Below are 16,439 nucleotides of genomic sequence, written 5' to 3'. Positions count from 1 at the left end.
CATTACCTGAGCTGAAATCAAGAGTCAGAGGCTTAACCAACCAACTGAGCCACCCAGGTGCCCCTTTAATACATTTTAAATCAGTACGTTTCTATCTCAGCCCTATCTCAGAAGAGCACTCAACATCTTTTTGTGAAATAGCTTCTAGGAAACAACTGTTACTCCAGGTTTTTTCAGCATATTAAACAAAAATAAAATAAAATAAAAATAATAGGCATTTCTTTAAGGATAGAAGCCCAGCTTCAGATTATTGTTGAAGAACATATATTCAAAGCTTTGACTTCATATTATCAAAGAAATTTCTCAAGAAATTCCACTTCCAAGCATTCATTTGTCAGTCATCTTGTTTTTATCCTAATTCAAGATAATTCAATCAAAATGTATTTACAACATGGTCATTAATAATACTAAAGTGTTTAAAGATGAGTGGTAACATTCCAGTAAGAATATAATATTTCATCTGAAAAATGCTTAACAGGTGCCAGACAAATGATAATCAAGAATTAATTGCATAAAAAATGACGTTTGCTTTCAAGGAGATTTTTTATTTGATGATTTTCTCAGGGAATATTTGTCAATCTAAATATTTTGTGTCTTGGCTGAGAAAATTAGAAAACAAATTAAAAACATGTTTTTAATTTGAAAAATTTTCTTAGAGATTGTTTCTTTTTCCCCATTTTAGAAATAAGTCTTCAGTTAGGGGCGCCAGAATGGCTCATTCAGTTCAACATCCAACTCTTGATTTTGGCCCAGGTCATGATCCCAGGCTCATGGGACTGAGTCCTGTGTTGAGCTCTGTGCTGAGCACGGAGCCTGCTAAAATTCTCTCCCTTTCCCCCTCCGCCACTCCCCCCACTCATGCACGTGCTCTCTATCTAAAAAAAGAGAGAGAGAGAGAAAAAGAAGTCTTCAGTTACTTAAACTCTAGCATATATATCCACAATATATAGAGAACTCTTTAAACAACAGAAAGAATGCAGTCAATCCAAGCACAGATTAGACCAAAGACATTGCCAAAGAGGATATACGTATGGCAAATATGAAAAGATGCTCTAGATCATTAGGCAGTAGGGAAATGCAAATTCAAGTACTAACTACCTATTAGAATGATTAAAATAAAAAATGCTGATAATACTAAGTGCTGACAGGGATGCAGAGCAAGTGAGTCTCTCACACACCGCTTGTGAGAATATAAAAGGGTACAGCCACTCTGAAAAAGTTTGACAGTTTCTTAAAAATTTAAACACGGAGTTACCATCTGACTATACAGTCACATCCCTGGGTATTTATCCTACAGGAATGAAAATTTATGTTCACAGAAAACCTGTAGATAAATGTTCATAGCATCTCTATTTGCAATAGCCTAAAACTGGAAACCACCTAAGTGTACTTCAGTGGGTGGCTAGAGAAGCATACTGTGGTAATCCATACAATAGAACACTATTTAGCAATAAAAAAGAACAAAGTATTAATAAACAAATAACTACATGAGTCTCAGGCATTGTAATGGGTTAAAAAAGCCAATCTTAGAAAGTTACATTTTCTATGATTCCATTTATATAAGATCCTGGAAGTGACAAAGTTATGGTGGTGAAGAAGAAAGCAGTGGTTGCTAAGGATTAGGGCTGCGGGTGGGATGGGAAGGTAAGTATAAATGGGTCGCATGGAGGAGTTTCTTAGTGGTGATGGAACAGTTCTGTATCCTGTTTGTTTTGGTGGGTACACTAATCTATACATATCATAAAATTTCATAGAACAATGCAGCCTAAAAAAGAATGAAATATTGTTAAAATCTGACTAAATCTGTGTTATCAATAGTATTGTACCAATATCAGTTTCTTGGAATTTATTTATTTATTTATTTATTTATTTATTTATTTATTTAAATGTTTTTTTTTTTTGAGAGAGAGAGAAAAAATGAGAGTGGGGGAGGGGCAGAGAGAGAGAGGAGGACAGAGGATCCAAAGTGGGCTTTGTGCTGACAGCAGAGAGCCCAATGTGGGGCTCAAACTCATGAACCATGAGATAATGACCTGAGCTGAAGTCGGACTTAACACCCAGTCACCTCAGTTTCTTTGCATTTATGATGTGACGTAAGATGTTATCACTGGGGGGATCTGGATGGGGTGTACATGGGAATCATCTACATTATTTTTGAATTTCTTATAAATCTAAAAGTGTTTCAAAATGAAACGTTGAAAAAAATCCAGGGGTTAATTAAAAATCTGGTTACAAAACGACATTGTCATTGGCTTCCATAGTCTTTCTTTTTTTAAGTTTATTTATTTTGAGAGTGTGTGTGCACATGTGCATGAGTGGGGGAGAGGGAGGAGAGAGAGAGAGAGAGAGAGAGAGAGAGAGAGAGAGAGAGAGAGAGAGAGAGAGAGTCCCAAGCAGGCTCCACACCATCTGTGCAGAGCCCGATTCTCTCACAACCGTTAGATCATGACCTGAGCTGAAACCAAGAATTGGACACTTAACTAACTGAGCCACCCAGGCCCCCCGGCTCTGACACTCTTCTTCTACATACCTTTTTCTGACCTTAGAATTCTTCTCTAGGAAAGAATTAAAGAACTGTCTGGGGTGAATCAAGGCTCCTACAGTAGATATTACCAAGCTCTCTCCAATTTGGGAGTGTCTGCCGATTCAGTCTAACATGGAGCCTTTCCTAGTGGGAAAGCAAAATATATACACAGCAGAGAAGAAAACCTACACCAGTTACCTTGAAATAATAAACATAAAATATAAATACGAAAGAAGAACCAAACATCACTATGTATATGAAGAAAATGCACAGTTTTAAAGACCAAGAAAAAGAAATGGAAACTAACTGGTAATTTAGAGAACAAAAGAAAATTTAAACTCCATGAACTCTACTTCTTGTCCTTAAAGAGAACTGTGAAGATGTGGTGTTCACAAAATAAGAATTGGGCAATCAGAAAACAAAAAAAGAGCTCTTAGAAATAGCTCTATGATTGTTCCCTTCCCCTACATTTTTAGAAGGGCTTGAATTATGGTTACAAAATGTTTTCAAGCAGAGTAAAATGGGGGGAAAAAAGGAGGAAAATCTAGAAAGGAAAATTAAAACAGAAGATCAAGTCAAAATATCAACAAGTTAAATAGTAAGAATTCCAGAAAGAGAACAATTGAAACAAAATTAAAAGGGTGTGGAGGGGGAGAAAATCAAGGGAAAAGAAATAATAAAAGAACTGAGATAGTCTCTCAGAGCTAAAGAAACTTCCTTTAGAAGCAATCCACCAAATGAGGAACAGATTGAATAAAAATGACCTCCATCAAGTTATAACTCCATGAAAATTCAGTATCTTTTTCTTTTTAAAGTTTATTTATTTTGAGAGAGAGAAAGAGAGAGTGCACTTGTGTTCACAATCAGGAGAGGGGCAGAGAGAGAGAGGGAGAGAGAGAATCCCAAGCAGGCTCTGTGCTGTTGGCAAAACTGAGCCACCCAGGTGCCTCCAAAATTCAAGATCTTAAAGATAAGGCATAAAGTAGAAACTTCTTCTGAGATAAAAAAATAAAAAATACAGATCACCTGCATAGAAGAAGAAATCAGACCAGTGTATTAGACTTTTCAAAAGTAAAATGTTCATAGAAAAATAATATTAACCTAGAATTCTATACTCTAGTCAATTTAATCAAGTCTAGGAAGAGCATAAAGACCATATTCAATATGGAAGGATTCAGAAACTTCAGTTCCAGGCATCATTTCCAAAAGTTACTTGAGGACATAATCCAGCAAGATAATTCTAGAAAACAAGAAAAAGAAATTGGATAAAAAGAATTGGAAACTAGCCTAATAGTTAGTGAGGCAAAGAAATCTTTGCATGATAATTGGATAGCAAGCCAGAAAGTCAATTAAGTAGACTCTAGGAAGACTGTCTTAAGAATAAAGAAATAAAGAATAAAGAAATGGTTTCTAAGAATTAGATAATGTGACTATACATTGTGAGATGGTAGTAACAACATGGTGAAGAAAAACACAAAAAAAAACTGTGTAGAAAAATATGTGTGATTATGAAGCAAAATAAAATATGTCAAGATTTTGAGAAATTGAGGAAATACAAGAAATAGCATAATAATAGGAAGTTGAGAAAGGAGAGAGGCAGTATGACCATTAGAGAATCTTATATTGGAAAACTGAAAGTAATAATTTAAGTCAGATATTTAAAGTTAGAAAAACAAATACTAAAGAATTAAAATCAGAGATAGTTAAAAAGCTTACTTTGGGTATGGGGGAGAAAACTATTTATTTATTTGCTGAGGAAAGATTTATTTTGTTTTTAAATTTTTATCTAAATTCCAGTTAGGTGACACACAGTGTAATATTAGTTTCATGTGTACAATATAGTCATTCAACTTTTCCATACAACACACGGTGCTCATCACAAGTGTATTCCTTAATCCCCGTCAACTATTTCATCCATCTGCCCACTATCCCCCTACCCCCACCACCACTTCCCCTCTGGTAAGCATCAGTTTGTTCTCTATAGATTCCGAAAAACAGTTAACTTTAAAAAGTAGGATTGAAAAGATGTTTGTATGGAAACTATTGCTATTGTTCACTATGAGGCCCTTGGTATAGCTTTTCCACACATACGTGTACATATTACTTTGTTGTAAAAAATTAGCAAAGGAAAAAGGAAACACTCCAGTGTTCATGGTATTTTTAAAACAGCTATATTGAAGTATCACTGACAATCAAAAACAGCGTAAATATTTAAAGTATACAATTTGAAGAGTTGACATATACACCTTCCTGCAACCATCACTACAATCAAGATAACGAACATATCAATCATCTCCAAATTTTCCTCCTGCCCCTTTGCTATCTCTCCCTTCTCCTTCCATCCCTACCAACTATGTCCAGGCGGCTACTGATCTACTTTCTGTCATGAAACATTAGTTTTCATTTCCTAGAATGTTATATAAATGGAATCATGTGGTATATATACTTTCTTTGTCTGGCTTATTTTGTAAGGTTAATGACATTGTGATTCATCCATGTCATAGTGTATACTAATATTATAATTCTTTTTTTATTGCTGAATAGTAGTCCATTGTATGGATATACCACAGTTTTATCCACCTAGTTGATGGCCATTCGGATTGTTTGCAGTTTTTGACACTTGAGATTACTAGATAGTAACGTACAAGTTTTTATATGGACATGCACTTTCAGTTTTCTTAGAAACACTTAGGAATGGAATGGCTAGATTCCATAATAAGTGTATTTTGGGGGGAGGGTGTATGTGTTTTGCTTTTCAAAGAAATTTCCCAAGTGTTTCCCAAAGTGGCTGCACCACTTTATGTCCCCACCAGCATGCTCAAGAGGTTCAATCACTTTATTCTATATTTTGCCTATACTCTGAATGGTTGGTTGTTTTAATTTTAGCCATTCTAACAGGTATGTAGTGGTATCTCACTGTGGTCATAACTTGTATTTACCTGTTGGCTGAACAGCTTTTTATGTGCTTATTCATGCTTCTTGGTGAAATGTCCATATTTTTGGCCTATTTTATAATTGGCTTGCTTATTTTCTTATTCTGGATATGTAATTTGTTTTACTCTATGTTCTTTTTTATTGGTATTTGCCTCCTTTATTCCCCTCCTGCACATTCCAGTAGAGTATAGATATGGACATTAGGATATTATTTAAAAATACAGTTAAATTGAACCCATTTTTGGTTGACCAATTTGAACACCTAATTCCTAGCCACTCAAGCAGATACCTACCTACAGGGGGGAAGCATTCATTTAGAAAACAGAGTGTGGCCCTCTTGTTTTAGGGTAGAATGTCTTATACCCAGGACTCATCAGGTCTCTCAATGAAGAAATCCACAGGAGTGTTGAAAAGTCTTCTCTAGCAGATCCGGGGTTTGATTGGGGCCAGATAACAAAGTCTGTGGTTGTCTGTCCTGGGGAGATGCTGGAAGGGCAGGGTGAGGTCTGAACTTGCATTCAGGCTGATCAGGAGACAGTAATTGCAATGGCCCCAGAGGCCTGACATGGCAGGAATTTCATGTTCTTGATTCTCTCTCTGCTCGCTAATATCAGACAGCTCTCAGTTGAATCAGCTCTTTTTGGGCTACGTGCAGATTTGTGGTTCAAGGCATAGTTGGGCAGTTTGTCCATAATTCCTCATCAAACATTCCCTGCTCCTTTTCCTGTTTGTCTGATATGGGAACTTTGGAATATTTCTTACTTCTTCTCAGAAGTAAGCACCTAGAGTAGATGATTCTAAGATGTAATTAGGGTCACCTAATGTTTTACAAATACCGTCTTAGGCATATTCAAGTGTAAAACATGGTACAATTTTAATTATTAACCCCCAAATTCAGCACATCTGAGATTAAGGGCTTCCCAAGGACATTTCAGAGCCCTCTTCCAGACACCTGAGCTAACCAGACCAGACCTCAACCCAAAATCCTTTGCCTCCCACATCCCTCCCAACCTGTTCTCAACCAAACATGGCCCTGTTAAAAAACCTTATGTTCTGAGTCAAGAGACAGCACGTATACAGGGAAGTTAGTTCCAGCATTTAAAAGACAACGTTAGAGTCATATGGAATTTTTTACAAAACAATAATAGAAATGTTTTGGACGTGTACTGTGACAAGTTCAATAACTGTTGGAGAACAACAGGAAATAAACTTTCAAATTGGTATTATCCTGTGAAATCTGCAATAAATGGTTTATGAAAACTAACCATGTTGCCTTGGGTTTGTTAGTTGTTTCACTGATTTCAAAGCCGTGACTTTAAATGACCCCAGCATTTCACTGATGAAATCTAAAAGGGCTAGAGCATAGAAAAACACTTAAGATCATTTGAAAAAGAAGGTTTGTGTTCACGTGTGATCTCTACCAGTTACTATCTATGTGGCTTAGTCTCTCTGAAATTTAGTTTTTTCATCTATAAAAAGGGAATAATCCTTCCTCAGGTAAGATAGGAAATTTTAAAGACTTTGTAACAGTAAAGAAAATTCTGGTTATCACCCAGATAGACATTTTCTGTGACTAGCAAAGGGCTTATTGTTGTTTGTTTGTTGTTTTAATTAAGAGTTAAAGGAACATATTTCATTCTAAAAACTCCTTGGGATAAATTGGACTTTGAGTGAGCTGCGATAGTTTGCAACTCCTTACTCGGTCTTGAAGTTAGCACTTCCCTGTGTTTAATCTCTTTCCTCTGATGGAAGAACAGATTAAAGGAGGCAGAGGTCCAGCTTTTGCTCTCTTTTAGTGCTAGGTCCACACCAAGGAGGAAATGAAGACAGAATTGCTGAGTCACCTGTTCCCTTCAGAACACTGTAGAATCAAACTATTTCTTATTCTAAGTGTCTGCTCTTGCAGCCCCAGGGTTTAATGCTGTGCATCTCCATTTGGCCTCATCATAGTTTACTCTGGTTATGCTCAAGAACCACATAATAAGCCACAAATGGCCAAAACCCACTTGATAACTATCATGGTTTCTACCCAAACCTGCCTTTTTTTGTTAAGTCAGCATTTTAAACACCACTGTGTTTTAGAATGATAGCTACAATACTAGCAAAGGAACAAAACTAGTTTGTGCAGTTTCTTTTCTTCCCTTTCCTTTTCTTTCTTTCTTTCTTTTCTTTCTTTCTTTCTTTCTTTCTCTCTTTTCTTTCTTTCTTTCTTTCTTTCTTTCTTTCTTTCTTTCTTTCTTTCTTTCTTTCTTTCTTTCTTTCTTTCTTTCTTTCTTTCTCTTTCTGCCAGCGGGTATGTGCTAGCACATTGATCCAACTTTTGTTATCTAAACTTGAGCCAGAATATCACGTAGAATATTTTCCCATTTATGAAGTACGTTCATACACACTATTATCATTTGATTCTTTCAGGAAGAGTGGGAGATGATTGCTCTATTTCAGAAATTTGGAAATTTCTAAATTATGACTCCCCTAAGATTTTACCTCCACTAAAGTAGAGTGGGCTAGAAAGAAAAAATTCTGCTGATTTTCCAACAAACTTCATTGCTTCCAGGGGCTGGGGAAGGATAATGAAAGGTCCTCAGAAAAGGCACATGATCCACTCATGGATGGGAAGACTTATACTGGGAAAGGTGCAGGACCCCCCATGACCCTTGGCTCTTCCAGGTCACAGAGACATCCTGAAGACATAGCAGCTGAGTGTCACTTCATCAAGGAGAATTACCATTGCTTCCCCCACTTACTGCTGAGGAGCAGCACAACATAAGATTCAGAGCATGGGCTTTGATGTCACAGCATCTCTGTCCTAGCTCTACCACCTGTGGCCTGTGTGCTCTGGGGGAAGTCACCTAATCCTTCAAAGTGTGTGTTTCTGTAAAATGCCAAGGAGATTAAATGAGATAATGATCTTAATAAAAGCTGGCGCTGGGTCTGTGGCAGAGTTCTTAAGGAACACAGAAGATGGGATGGAAGAAATCTGCAACATCCTGCATTACAGCTGATGGTCTGGCTTTGCAAAGTTGGATCTGTCTGGCCAAAGACAATCCACAGATGTGTTTTGTTTGGCCCACCTAGTACCTAGGATGTCAAACAACTTTTTTAAGGCAAAGAAAATAAGGCCAGGAATGCCTTGACCATAATCAAAAGGTGATGTGTATTTGATTTTTTTCTTTCAATGTAGTTAGTTGGTGCTTTGTTCCAGCATCTTCTGCTAAGTTTAGAGGTATGGCAGACATCTCCTAATCCTGTTACCTTAGCACAAGTAAAGTATGAGGAAGATAGAGAGTAAGAGTGACTGCCTGCTAGAGGGGAAGACAGTGGGGCTTTTATGCCAAATTAGTTATTTCTTCATTTCTTTCAGTTGGCATTCTTTCTTTATTTCATTTTATTGGAAGACCATTACTGCAGCTCTATATAAACATGGCTGAGAGTGACAAAAGACTTTGTTGTGCGAATATTTTTCATGATTTTGTTTTTCAGAATGAATTAAAAAAACAAAGGATGGTGGTTTGGCTGGGGATGAGAATGGAAGGAGAGAAAGAACAAATATATAAACAGCATATCATTTTTATATGTAATGATAGCTGAACCTTGCATTCCTACAAAGAATCGTTTGCACCATTCAGGAGTCCTTTCCATTCGTGAATTGTGGTTCAATAGCTCAGAAATTAAATTGCTTCCTCTTGGACCAGACTATAGAGGTTGATCGCCTCATGCTGCAGACAAGTTACAACCTTTCAGAGTTTCTCTCCCCAGCGTAGGTGGCAGTGGTATTGAAATGCTCACCCAGGCTTCTCTTGAATTCCCAGGAACAGAGCATCAGATGCTGAACTTTCAATACAGTCTATACTACCATGCAAGACATTTCTTTCTGGGGGTCAACAATCCCCCCACCCTACCTTTTTTTTTTTTTAAATAATTTCAGAAAACAAGGCACAGGGCAAAGAGAGATGGTACCTGGCAAGGTAGATGTGGAAAGAGGTCCTTTTCACCACATTACTATTGACTCCATTTGAACCAGACCTCTTATCATCTTGGCTGAGAAAAAAGAAGCGGGTCCTAGACCCATGAATGAAGAGAAGACAAGGTCTACTCTTTGCTGATCCCAATTGGGATCAGTAGGCCAGCAAGGGCACTTCCCAGGATACCACTCTATAAGGGGCATAAAACATCACTGGGACTGTTACAGGATGGAGAAAATCTCATACTAGAATTCCTTTCAGAGAGAAAATTGTTAAGTGTTGTGAGAAATACTTTGAGAAGCTGCTTGGAATGGGGGGTGGGTTGAGGTAAGATTCCAAAGGGAAATGCCCAAGGAACAAAACATGGTTGCTATACTGCCTTCTTAAAAAAAATTTTTTTTTTTAATGTTCATTTATTTTTGAGAGAGAAAGAGAGAGAGAGAGAGAGAGCAAGCAGGGGAGGGGCAGAGAGAGAGGGAGACAGAATCTGAATCAGGTTCCAGGCTCGAAGCTGTGAGCACAGAGACCAACACGGGACTCAAACTCACAAACTGTGAGATTATGACCTGAGCTGCAGTCAGATGCTTAACTGACTGAGCCACCCAGGAGCCCCTGCTAAGCTGCCTTCTAAGAGGAACGGTTCTGCTGAAGCCAAGAGTGTGTTTTGCAGAGTGGAGCATGTGAGTTTGGAACCAGTGCAGAATTGTGAGGACATTACAGAGACTCCCTGTGCCACCAGGGGTCCTCCTGCTCTGTACTTTCCCTTGGAAGGACTCACCCAGCCTCTAGCCCCTTCTATGCCCAAAGTACCTTGGCCATGTGACCCCCTGGGGGCAGATGAGTCTTGGTTGGCCAAAGCAGCCTTCGTCTGGAGCAGGTCTTGGCATTTGGCAGCCTGGAAGGGAATACGGGCAGGCAGGCCCTGGATCTGTGTTGTAGAAAAAAGGAAAGGAAGAGGGTTTAGGGGAATGTGGACTGGGTTTGCCCAACTTCCTCTGTTACCCTTCTTAGAGTTGCAAAGAGCTCGATTCAAGCTACTGAAGGATGAATTGCCAGAATTCCTACTCTAATCACTATGCACCCTCTTAGGTCTCCACAGGAGAGATCGCCCTCTGACACATAGCTCATCCATTCACTGTGTGTGAGAAGAGCTCAGAAGGCTGTGTCCTTACATGCCTTTGTGGACATTTCTTGTCTTCCTCCCATCTGGGAAAGAATTCTAGAATTCTCCCTCCTTTCAGAGCATAGGGTAGAGTAGCAAGGGGCATGTCATAGGTACTGGTTCTCTATTTGCCAATAGTGCTTTCATGCAATCCTCAGGTCCACTTGGCCTAGAGGGAAACTTGGGCAATCGTGTTGTGCTGTGTGCCATGGCTTCTTACCTACCTGGCTTCTTGGACTTCCCTCACTGAGTGCCCCATGCTTCCTGCCCATGGAGAGTCTAAGCCATGAGTACCAGGGTATCACTTTCAGGTCTCAAGCCTGAGTACAGAGAACAATACGTATTTATCTGATTAGGCCTGTATGAGATTTTAAAACCAAATTTAAATGATTATAGAATAAGCCCTCTTTCTTATAACCAATGTCTTATTTTTATCCTTTGGCTAATTAAAAGACTTGGTGTAGAAAACAGAAGAAAAATATAATCTTTTTTTTTTTAATGGACATGTGTAACCCAGATGTCAGCTCAGACCTACTTGTAGTTTGAGAAAACACTTAAAGATTTTAATTGATTTCAGACTGAACTAAAATAATTGCCACTTACATAGCTTTCTTTCTGACAGCTAATCCAATTTTACAATAATGTGGTATAGTGGTCAGATTAGCTTCCATCTGGAGATATGATTAATTCAGGGCATCACATTACATGAAACTCTGAAGATTTGAGGTACATACAGAAGAGAATGATAAGAATGATTTGAGGGATAGGAAACCATATTATATAAAGAAGGTTCAGGCATTAGTTACCTTCTTCCGGGAAAAAGTAACACATTCTTAAAAGGGAATTGTTAGCTATCTTAAAATATTTGGAAGACAACTGGGTTTATTTTGTCCATATCAGGAAAGCATGATTATATCTAATAAATAGGGAGTTACAGACAAATGAGTTTGACTCAATATAAGGAAGACAGTTTCAGCAATTGGTATCCCCCAGAAATGCAGTGTCAAAGAAAGAAGTGAGTTACCCTACCCTAAAATCATTCAATCAACAAATATTTTTTGTGACTAAGTTCTAGGCACCATTTTAACACTGAGATGTAGTCGTGAATAAACTCCAGAAAGGGCCTGTTAGCCACGTGTCTGGTATGCGATAGATCTTCTTAACTGAAGAGAAAAGCTGAATTATGATATTTCTATGGGATTTCTTCCTACTTCAAAATTTGATGCTCTCATTCATTTGAAGAAAACAATAACAACAAATCTATTTATCACTTAGCATTAAAATTAGTCCTTTCCAGACAATGATTATTGCCTATTATTTTCCATCAGTGCAATGAATTGGCTTATTGTATAAAAATAGGCATTCAGTTAGATCTGGATTGTGGCTTTAGCAAACCCAGGAGGAAGGCAGCAATGGTAATGAGTGTTCTATCATGATAGCTCAACAGTCTTCTCTTCCCACTGTTCCAGTCAATCAAGATGTTTTTAATCTAACCGTTCTTTTCAAACACATTAACTTTCACCCTAAACCTCATACTTTGGTATGTTTAATAAAATGTGCCTTCCATATCTTCATTCAAATTCCTGGTAGAATTGTCGGAGAGAAAAGGAGTAGAGTATTCCTGTCAGCTTTCCATTACCTGCTGATCAATGTTTCTGTGCAACTGGGAATCCAACTTCTAACTGTAGTATTACATATGCAATTAAAAACAATCTTATTAACACAGATACTGTGAAAGATTTTGAGAAATGAGTTGTAAATACCAAGGCACTGTGTTTTAGGATGTTTCATTCTGCTCATTACAAAAGTACAATTTGTTACCAAAATGCTTTAATCTTTTGGAAGTCACCATTTCATTTCCTGCATGCTCACAAGTTATTTAAGAATTTACTATAGTAATTTTCCACAATTCAAATGTACTTTTTTTTTTTTTTTTTTAATTAGAACATCTAGAGTCTTTGGTCACCCATGCATGCTAGCTCTCTCCTCCAGGGTCTCTAGGTGTGAAATTATTTTCCCGAATACTTTTTTTCCTGAATATTTTTTATTTTGTTCATGTCCTTTTATTAAAAGTTTCTATTAAGAATATTTGAAAGTTTATTCCAAGCGGAATTGAATAGAATAGTTGTATTTTAACTATGGTATAAGATGTTGCTTGAATTGAATTGATACTAGGAAATAAAGAGAACTGTTACAGAAATAAAAAGTAAAATTGTGATAACTCTCCTAAACATATTAAAGACCTTACAAAACCATTAATAGATGGGGAACTACCCAATGCTACTGCCTTCTTTCCATCATTCCCACAGAAGTTTTATCAGTTACTGAATAAATTTTCACTTTAAAACCAGGTTTCCACTTCCAAATATTATATTGTTAATTAAAAAAAGAGACGAGAAAAAAATGGGGACCATTTATCTGGTATTAGCAGTTTGGATTTTAAAAACTTCCGAAAATTATTAAAATTTGTTTTTCTAAATTCTAGGAGTATCGTCTAACTTTTATGTTTATTGTCTCTTTATCCCCACGCATTAGAACATCAGCTTTCTGAGGGATGGCACACACTTTGTCTTGTCCTGTGCACCCAGGCTCTAGAACAATAACTGATACAGAATAGAGGACGATATCTGATACAGAATAGGAGACGATAAATACATTTTGACTAACTGATTCATGGTTATATTCTCTGGTTATTTAAAAAATCAAGACCATGCAGTTGTTGTTTCCCATGGAACATATGACACCTTCTTTAGCCTACAATTTTCTCTTCCTGGTCAGAATTAAGCCTCAAGTGCCAGTTTTTCTTGTTACTTTTTAAATATTTTTAGAGAAGAGTATTTATCCAGGCAATTCATAGAAAGAAAACATGAAAGTGTTTGCCCTGACCTCATTCCACCTCAAACTCTGTAGGAGAAACAGGCTGTGGGACAGGACCACTATACATGAGATTTTGTCTCAGACTGGTTCTTCCCCTCAGCCCTGGGGACTTGGTGAGGCTTAGTGCCCGCAGATGGCAAATCAGGAGGGAGGCAAGGCAAGCTGACTAGTTTGCCAGCCCTTGGACAAGTAGAAAGTGCCCCCTTAGAAAAAATGATGTTCCAGCCTATTATTGAGAGAGGAGTATAAGGTTGGATTTCAACAGATCAGAAGGGGAAGAGGATGGGGCTTTGGGATCAGACAGGCCTGAGTTCAAATCTTCCCTCTACCATTTATGGACTGTGTACCCCAAATCTCTGATTCTTGGTTTCTCTTCTTTACGTTTTTCATGAGGACCAAATAAGACTGTGTATGCAAGGCACCCAGTACAGCAGTTGGCACACAAAAGCTTTCAAAATGAATTCCATTGTTGTAATAACCAGTCAGAGAATATAGTCAGTGCTGTCTAGCTAACCCAGCATTCCCTGCTCATTATCTTTACTGTCCTCAAGAAGCTTAGAGGATGCATTTGGGATATATCAGTGAACAAAACAGACAAAAAAGAATATCACCGTCTCCTAGGGAACCTAAATGAGGCATCGATCCCCAGAATTCTTAAATTTTTCACAAATCACAGTTTTTTTGTTTTTTAACCTCACTATGGTTTCCTTAGTTCCAAGCATTATCTCCTTTAAATTCCTTCAACAAGCCTTCTAAACTCGTCTCCTTTCATCCTGCCTCCAGCTCCACCCCACGGTAGAAGCCAGAGTGAATTCATTAAAATCCTAATCTGACCAAATCATTGCTCAATTTAAATCCCTTCAACAGCTTCCAAGTGCCCCGGGGTTACCATCTAATTTCCTTCAAACCCCACCTTCTTCCTCGACCCCTTCTTCTTGCCTGATCTGCAAGAGCTGCACTACCTATTCCTTCCTTCTGAACTTCTTCCAGCTCTGCTCAGGGCCTTGCTCTCTTCCTCACACCAGAGCACTTGTGCTTGTCATTCTCTGTGCCTGGAGTCCGCCTCCTTGCTTTCTTTTATTCTTGCTATTCTGGATGTTCATCCTTCAGGTACTGCTTAAATGTCGTTTTCTCAGGGGAGCCTTTTCTGAATAATCCCATGGATTGGTCAAGTGCCTCTGTGTTGAGCTTCCCTAGCACTTCAGACCTCTCCTCGCGTTTACCTCGGATTACTGCTGATGTCTGGTTGTTTGCCTGTGTCCCATAGTGCCTTATAAGAGCTGTATCACAGGACTTTTGATCGCCTTGTTCTCTATTGTATTCTAGGACCTAGCACCTGAGGGGTCCAGAGTAGACACTCACATATTGATGTTACATGAATCAATGAATAAAAACATAAATAAGTGAATGAAATGGATTTTTGGAGGGCCAGCAACCCATATGGAATAGGGAAGGTAGAAAACTTCATGGACATAGACAGAAATGATTTGGTGAGCTGGGAAATGCTTTTTCGCCCTCTCTTACCCAAAACATGTAGAATGATCATAGGGAGATAAAAAAGAATAATTTAGTTGCATAACGCATTTTCCATTTCTATTTTGTATCATTCATAAAATTTAAATGATAGATTGATTTCATCTGCTTTGTGGAAGAGGCGAGATATTCCCTTGACTTTCAGCATACCTCTCAGAAATACCTAACTTCTGATTCCTAAATATTAGGTATCTCCAAAAGAATTCTGGTTAGAGAACATGCTGCCTATTATGGACTAAATTCTGGTCCCTCCACCCCAACATTTATATGCTGAAGTCCATGCCTCCGGTAAACCTCAGAATGGACTCCATTTAGAGATACGGCCTTCAAAGAGGTGATTATAATTAAATGAAGTCATATGGATGGGCCCTGATTGAACAGACTGATGTCCTTATAAGAGGAAGCATCGCCAAAGATACTTACACACAGAGAGGTCACATGAAGAACAGCGGAAAGACTACAGTTGGCAAGCCTGCCAACATCTTTATCTTGGACTTCCAGCTTCCAGAACTGTGACAAACTAAATTTATGTTGTTTAAGCCACTCATTCTGATATTTTGTTAGGGAAGCCCTAGCAAATGAATACTGTACCATCTTAATGTATAGGTTTTAGGGAAAATCTGCTCCATAATTTGGAATTCTCCACATTGACTATGGGTAGGGCATCAAACCATTCTTGTTATGAGATAATCTGGCCTGGCAAAAATATTTTCAGTGTTAGTTCTAAGAAAGTGTAGAAAAACTCACTCTGAGATGGATGAAATACACCAAGGGTGTGTTTATCCTTCTGCAGAGACAACTGCCAGAATTGGTTATTCTGTTCCTGTTATAACAGCCCAAAGATCCCAGCATCTACAAAACTTCCCAGGGATTTGAAAAATCCTTCAGGCTTAAAACCTCAGAATAATTTTGACTCATTTTTTTTTTTTTGCCACCTACATATAGTCAATGACCAATTATTGTTGATTCTTATTCCAAACTACCTCTTTCATACATCCCATTGTTTTTCTTTGCACAGTCATCAGGAAAACCCAAACTCTCTTGACCTTACAGGTAAGTCATTGCCAAACCATCCTATCTGATCTTTTTCTCTAATCTTCCCCTCCCACTCTGCACCTGCCAACAAGTTGATATTCATAAAATGCCATCTTATGCCTGCTGAAGAACTTCAGGGTCCTCATTGTTAGAAATTAAAGTATAAATGCTTATACCTGGAATTAAAAGAGCTCCCCAGGCTGGTACCATTGGACTAATGCATTTTTTTCCCAGGATTTTTTTTTTAATGTTTATTTATTTTTTTGACAGAGACAGAGCAAGAGTGGAAGAAGGGCAGAGAGAGAGGGAGACACAGAATCCACAGAATCAGAAGCAGGCTCCAGGCTATGGGCTGTAAGCACAAAGCCCAGCTTGGGGCTTGAACTCATGAACCATGAGATCATGGCCTGAG

At 38.1% G+C, this 16,439-nt stretch overlaps 2 long non-coding RNA genes across 2 annotated transcripts in view; one reads left to right on the top strand and one right to left on the bottom strand.

The window, feature by feature from the left end:
- LOC109269416 (uncharacterized) overlaps positions 1 to 16,439 on the bottom strand; it is a 311,096-nt gene that overhangs the window by 64,795 nt on the left and 229,862 nt on the right. Inside the window, exon 2 of the long non-coding RNA XR_002081070.2 lies at positions 10,231 to 10,348. This is a non-coding gene — a long non-coding RNA (uncharacterized LOC109269416). The remainder of the gene's footprint in view (positions 1 to 10,230; positions 10,349 to 16,439) is intronic.
- LOC128775291 (uncharacterized) overlaps positions 1 to 16,439 on the top strand; it is a 46,817-nt gene that overhangs the window by 10,237 nt on the left and 20,141 nt on the right. The window contains exon 2 of the long non-coding RNA XR_008419916.1: positions 16,298 to 16,381. This is a non-coding gene — a long non-coding RNA (uncharacterized LOC128775291). The remainder of the gene's footprint in view (positions 1 to 16,297; positions 16,382 to 16,439) is intronic.

The sequence above is a fragment of the Panthera pardus genome, unplaced genomic scaffold, assembly GCF_024362965.1.
Source record: "Panthera pardus isolate Hobbes unplaced genomic scaffold, ASM2436296v1 HiC_scaffold_7, whole genome shotgun sequence".
Taxonomy (NCBI): domain Eukaryota; kingdom Metazoa; phylum Chordata; class Mammalia; order Carnivora; family Felidae; genus Panthera; species Panthera pardus.
This window is presented reverse-complemented; position numbering and strand designations above follow the sequence as displayed.